Here is a 6302-nt window from a genome sequence, read left to right as displayed (position 1 = left end):
TGGAATAGGCTCCCCAGAGAGGTGGTGCTCTCACCTTCCCTGGAAATCTTCAAGAGAAGACTGGATAGGCACCTGGCTGGGGTCTTACGACCCCTCCCACCCCCAGTGCTCCTTCCTGTCCATGGCAGGGGGTCGGATTCGATGATCTGTCTAGGTCCCTTCCGACTCACTGATTCTATGATTCTAAGGAGTTCTGGAGTTTACGATAGTAAAGAAAGTAGAGATGAGCATCATTTCCAATCCACTTCTGTCATATCCAGTCCTAAACTAAGCCAGGAACAATATACTGAAGATTCAACTGATGCTACATGTCAACTCCAGATCTGCTACTTTAAAAATGAACTAAACACTTCTGATTTCAGGTCTGATTTTAAATTAAAATATTTACACTGTAATAAAACTCTGCTATGGAAAAAAAGCTGGTATTGGCTATTTCTGAAAACTAGATCTAACATATCAAATAAAACCTGGGAAATATTGTCCTTTCTGTAATTAGAAGCTCACAGGGTTCTAGTTTCTGGGAAATAAAGGCTTATGCTGAATAAAAACCACTTTATGCTTACAATTTTAATGGGCATATTTATGGAAAAATACATTACAAAACCTATCACTAAAGATCACTGTGTATTTAAGATATATTACCTTAGAGTTACCAAACTGGTAATTGTTCCTCTTTCCTGTGTTCATGAATCATTTACAGACAATCATTTATTAGTTCTGATATGATACTGTACTAGTAGTCAAAATCTCAATGCTATCTCTTCTCTAATAAGACTCTCCCTCTGATTTATCTCGCCTACCATCTTCTTTCTTTCTCAACATATTTTGTCTTGTATTTGTATTCTTTGTTTCAGTTTATTTTCCTGTTTTTTCCAGTTTTCTTCTGAGATTGCATTATTTCAGTTCCCTCTACCTGCAGTGCATGCAGCATGGGACTTAAATGAGGCGGGTAGGAAATGTTTTATTTAAAGTTTGTTTTCAATTAAAATTTGGGTTTTCTGCTAATCCTAAGGGTCTCTCTTCCACTGATGATTATTCATGAAACATCCCAAAATTGAAATATTTTGATATGGCTTTAATGAAACATTGATACTGCAGTTCAGTTTTTTAATGTCGTCTAGACCGTGGCTACTCAAACTTCAGTTCACGGAGCCAACACATCTGGCCCATGGGGCTCCCTACAGGTTGATATATTTGGTGGCAAGGGAGCAGTGACCACTAATAGAGCACAAGGATTCATAAGGAACAAGTTTTTGTTTTCCTTCCAACTTCTTTACCAATAAGAGTATAAGGAAGGCTGGAGGAAAAGCTGACACTGGTATTATCTAAAATACATTATCAACTGTCCCCTGTTAGATATCAGGTGTCAAGTTTATAATGAAAAATGTTATTATTCATTATTTGTTATGCCTTAGCACACACTAGTTCCAGCTGAGGTCATGCCCCATTGTGCTAGCCACTGCGCAGAAGTGCAGTAAAGAAGTGTATGTCCCAACAAATACACAATGTTAGCCTAATGAAAGTCATGGGGCTGCAAAAGTAAAATATCTGACAAGTAGGGATGGGGAGCTGTGTTAATCTGAAATCAGGCTGGAGGTAGGGCAGGGTGGCACCTCAGAGACTAACTGGTTCAGAGAAGCATGAGCTTTCATATGCAACAACTATTTCATCAGGTGGAAGGCCTAGGGCTCTCTTCTGGGAGATTGGGCACATGATTTTAACCCTAGGCCTAACATCTGACAGAGCAGGCTGTTACCTACAAAAGCCCAGGCATCTCAAAACCAGTTAGTCCCTAAAATGGCACCCTACTCTACTTTCTTGTAGCACATGAAAATAGCACAACACAAAGAACAGATATTGAGACTTTAATTGATGGGATGCCCTGTATATCTGCAGTTGGCTGGCCTATTCTACTCAGTTATTTTACATCACCAGCTCTGGCAGCCATAAAATTGAGTGGTATAACCTTGTCAAGAAACAGATTTTAAGAACCAGATCCCTAGAAGAACATGGTGAGACTTCATGCCTGACTTCAAAATTGTGATAACCTCCTCCCCACCCTGCTCACGAGCTGCTTAACCCCAGATACCTGGAACATGCATCTCTATTGTTACCCACATAATCTCTAGATATTTGCAGTTGTTTTCTGGCATGGCCATAACTGCCTCAGTTTCCTCAGTCTGAGCAGAGACATGACTAGCTCCCTCCTAAGCCACCTGAAGACCCAGAAACTAATGTACAGTGTTGTACATTAAGTTACTATAAAGGCCCAATACAGTAGACATTCTCAGAGTACATCTACTTCACACCTACAGCATGTAGTCCACATTGAGCTATTTCATTCAAAGACATACCTGGAGGAAAAGATGGTGATGGTAGCGATGCTGCCTGCCTTTAGAAAATTCACCCCAGAAGCAGGAAATATAGGTCATATGACCTTTTCGCTCTGATGGGGAACAAATTCACATTTCCCATCTCTTAGGAGACTGCTCTAACCACTAAGCAATGGGTGAGGCAGGGTAGTCAACCACCCTTTCTGCTGAAGCTAAGCCACATTACAGAGGAAATGACTTCACAACAGAATTAGGTGTAGGGAAGTTGTAGTTTGACTCCTTCTCTCAGGAATATTTCTATTCATTGTCTAATGACTTTTTAATGTAAAATGAATAATCCCAGGAGTAGGGACTAGAAACAAGACTTCATCCCACCCAGCTAAGTTCCCTAACCACCAAATTATAGGGAAGGCTCTTTCCTGCATGCTCAGCTTACGGTTCAATGCATCTATCATTCATTTCTGTGCAGTGGCTCAGCTTCAATGGGAAGGATAGAGGATGCCTCCACCCCCAAGAGTTTTTGTGATGGCAGGTGCAACCCAGCAGCATTTGGAGGACAGAGGTCAAGCCTCCTCCCCCCCCCTCCCCTGGCACCTCTAGCATTTTTACCATGAGAGGCACAGGTCCTTGCCTAGCAGCAGATGTAGGGGAGGGTGCAAACAAGGGACCAGGGGAAGCCCTCAAGGAGCCCATACCATATTGGTCTGCTCCACCTACACATATTGGGAGCAAGGCTGTCCAGCTTCTGTGGCTTGTTTGCACCTATCACAACACAGACTCCTGGAGAGAGTGCAATTCTGGTGCCCTCTGTAAGTCAGTGTCTTGGGCAGGTGGCCCACTCACCTCCTCCTCCCAGTTACACTATTGCCACTCAGCTGAGAAGGAAACTGAACCAAACTCTTTCATTTCCCAGGCTGCTGCTCTAACCACTATACTGTTCTCTAATAAACAAGCATTGCTACCATCTTCTCCACCAGTGTCTTTGTTTTAAAAAAAGTGAGTCCTGCTCACATATTTTAAGAACAGTGGTAGCTACCTACCCTCAGCAGTGTGTCACGAATAAACAGAACTAGGCCTTACTTAGCCAGCCACCTAAACTCCTCTGAGGGACAGAATATCAGAGACACAGCTGTCTTCAGCATTTCTCATTGGTTTCTAGATTCTCCATCTGAGAAATCCAATGTGCTGAGACACTCCCTTTCCTCATGTGCTTCAGAGAGGGCCTAAACCTCAATTTCTGGGCTTCAGATTCTATTCCAAGGGCCGTGCACCTAGAACTTAGATTTTGTGGTGCCCAACTTAGAGACACATATGTCCTTCCTAGGATGGAGCCCTAAACTGATCTGTCTGAGCTAATAAATGCTAGTGTTGGAGAACCACTGATAAATGTCTACCAAGACAAGTTAAGGCATAAGAGGCTAGCAGTGCATTAAGGGCAATAGCTTCCAGTAAATACCTTTTTACATCATAAAGCCACTATGCAGTTCAGCAGAGTTCATTCTAACTGACAGTTTCTGTTCAGGAGAGGCTAGAGACTGACATAACAAGGTATATTACAAAGTAGACTTGACATACATTGGCAGGGAAGCTAATATTGCACTAGGCCTGGCTTCAGTCAATTTAATCATTCCATAATTTATCCCAATCCAAATTCATCAAAATAAAACCTAACCTTCTGCTGAAAACTGAAGCCCACTGTGGTAGTGACCTGGTCGTGTCTCTTAGCAGCAAAAAATAGTGTCTGCTTGAAAGAAATTCTTGCTGAAGCATCCTATGATGCCTAAACCAGTTTCTTAGGGTTGAACCAAGATTTCTGCTGCTTATCTATGCATCACAAAATATATTACAGCTAAAAAGTGTAAAAGAAAACTGTTTGTAGTTAAGTGCTTGCTAGGGCTCTGTGATGTTCAAACTAGGCATTTCCTGTAATTTGTTAATGCATTATAAAATATATGCCAAAACTTAAGAGTGTAATTAAAGTTTTAAACCTAGTTAAAGCCAGCTTCGTTAGTGATGGCACAGCTGAAATTAATCATAAGGAAAGTTTGTAGCATAACACCTGTAATTGGCTGTAAGCTGACAGCATCGTTCAAAACTTATAAATTTGCTAGCACATCCAGAAATCGACAGAAGGGACATGCAGCGTGGTAAAGAAAGCTATCGCTGTAAGGAAGAGTAGTTGACCTGGCTTCTGTTGGCCAGTGAATTTTAAGGAGCCAAAAGACTAAATACCAGGGTCCTTCCCAGTACCCCCTTGGACAGCGCAGATTTGGGATGGCTGACTTCACTGGATCTTGAGAGGCTTGTCGTATAAAAGGCATCAGAAGGGACTGTTGATAAGTTGCTGACTCAGAATTTTACTATCTGTCTTTGTTGTATTGTTAAGCTTTGCGTAGTTCCGTGTTCGTTAGATCAATAAACCTTTTTACCTTTTACTCGTGACCACTCCCTCAATCCCAAACCCTCTACAGGTAGCTGGGACAGTCCACAATTAAACTTTGCCCCCAAGTTGTGCTCCCCAACTATTATACTGTATAAAGCAAAAACCCTGATTGGGGTAAGATTCTCAGGCCTAATTAAAGAAAGTGCAGACCTCTGCATGAAATTAGTCTTTTCCCTCTCTTTTATGCATAGTACCTCATGACAATTATAATTCATCCATCATAACTAGCAATGTTAACAATAACACTGGTGTCATCAGGACAAACCATGTGCATCTTGAGAACTTCCATGTAGGTAATTCTGGTCATCTAAGGAAATAAAACACAACAGGCAAGTCCACTGTCTTATAATCATTATTATACTTGGTTGGAAAGCTATTAGCTTAATATGATCGTCCTTGGTTACATTCAAACAGTTAATGTTTTGATAAATACTTCAAAATTTAATTCAATTATTCTTTTTAGTTATTTTGAAATCTGTTCATTAGCAAAATCTTTGCCTTTCCCCTTGCAGGCTTAAAGTTTGTTTTTAAATGAGCCTAACTGTACCAGGAAGTATATTATTGACATAGGGCAAATACAAACTATGTCAACAACACCTAGTTATTGTTTCTCCTTGTAAAGAGCACAGAACAAGCATAATTCTGCAGTATCTAATTCTGCACACAGAACTAAAAGGTCATATACTTCACTAACTAATCAACGTACTGCATAAGACTCAGTAATTTAAAAGAAAAGAGCTTATTTTGTACAGCTTAATGTGAAGGTTTTACATGATAAAGGTGACTTAGACCTCTACATCCCCTTGACCTGCACAAAAGAGAGAAAAGCAGACATAAAAAAGTATTGAGGGGCAGTGCAAAGGGAAAAGCAGTTTTGTAGGTCATTCTTCCTCTGCACAGCTACCTGTTTTCTACAAAACGGCCACATGACTTGAGCCCACTGATAAAATTATGTAGGTCCAAAGAGTTGGATAGAAGAAAGAGAAAGGCACTGCATTAAATAACACTATTGTAATTAAATAAATCTGCCCCAAAACATACAGTCTCAAGAGAGCTGGAGCTGCAGCCCTTGCCGTGAGAAGGAAATTCCAAATGAAATGGCCTCAGTCTAGTTTTTCCTCAAGTTAAAACAAATGCAAGTCCACTAAAATTAGTGAAGCTAAAACTATTTACAACACAGGATGTTTTGGCCCTTAATATGCAAAGCAGAGCTGATATACTGAAAATGTAAAACCAAGCACATATTTGTCATGCACAGAGTAACATGTGCAAGCATGAAATAAAACAGTAGAGAAAAAATAGTGATTCTGGTACTATTAAAGCAGATACTTACTAGTTACAGCAACAAAAAGTTACAGATTTCATACACATTAGGGCTGGAAGGGACCTCAGAAGATCATCAAGACCAGCCCCCTGCCCAAAGGGCAGGAAGTCAGCTGTGGTCATAGGATCCCAGCAAGATAAGCATCCAATTTGCTCTTGAAGGTGTTCAATGTAGGTGCTTGAACCACCTCTGATGGTAGGCT

The 6302-nt window shown here is 40.7% G+C and overlaps 1 protein-coding gene and 1 long non-coding RNA gene across 2 annotated transcripts in view; both read right to left on the bottom strand.

Moving 5' to 3' along the window:
• The window catches only part of PARP8 (poly(ADP-ribose) polymerase family member 8), a 203211-nt gene that overhangs the window by 137878 nt on the left and 59031 nt on the right, over window positions 1-6302 (bottom strand). The window lies entirely within an intron of this gene.
• The window catches only part of LOC109307890, a 19347-nt gene continuing 16559 nt past the window's right edge, over window positions 3515-6302 (bottom strand). The window contains exon 3 of the long non-coding RNA XR_002100391.1: window positions 3515-3526. This is a non-coding gene — a long non-coding RNA (uncharacterized LOC109307890). The remainder of the gene's footprint in view (window positions 3527-6302) is intronic.

Source organism: Crocodylus porosus, unplaced genomic scaffold, assembly GCF_001723895.1.
Source record: "Crocodylus porosus isolate Cpor-Errol unplaced genomic scaffold, CroPor_comp1, whole genome shotgun sequence".
Lineage (NCBI taxonomy): Eukaryota > Metazoa > Chordata > Crocodylia > Crocodylidae > Crocodylus > Crocodylus porosus.
Note: the sequence above shows the minus strand (reverse complement) of the source record. Positions and strands in the feature narration are given on the sequence as shown.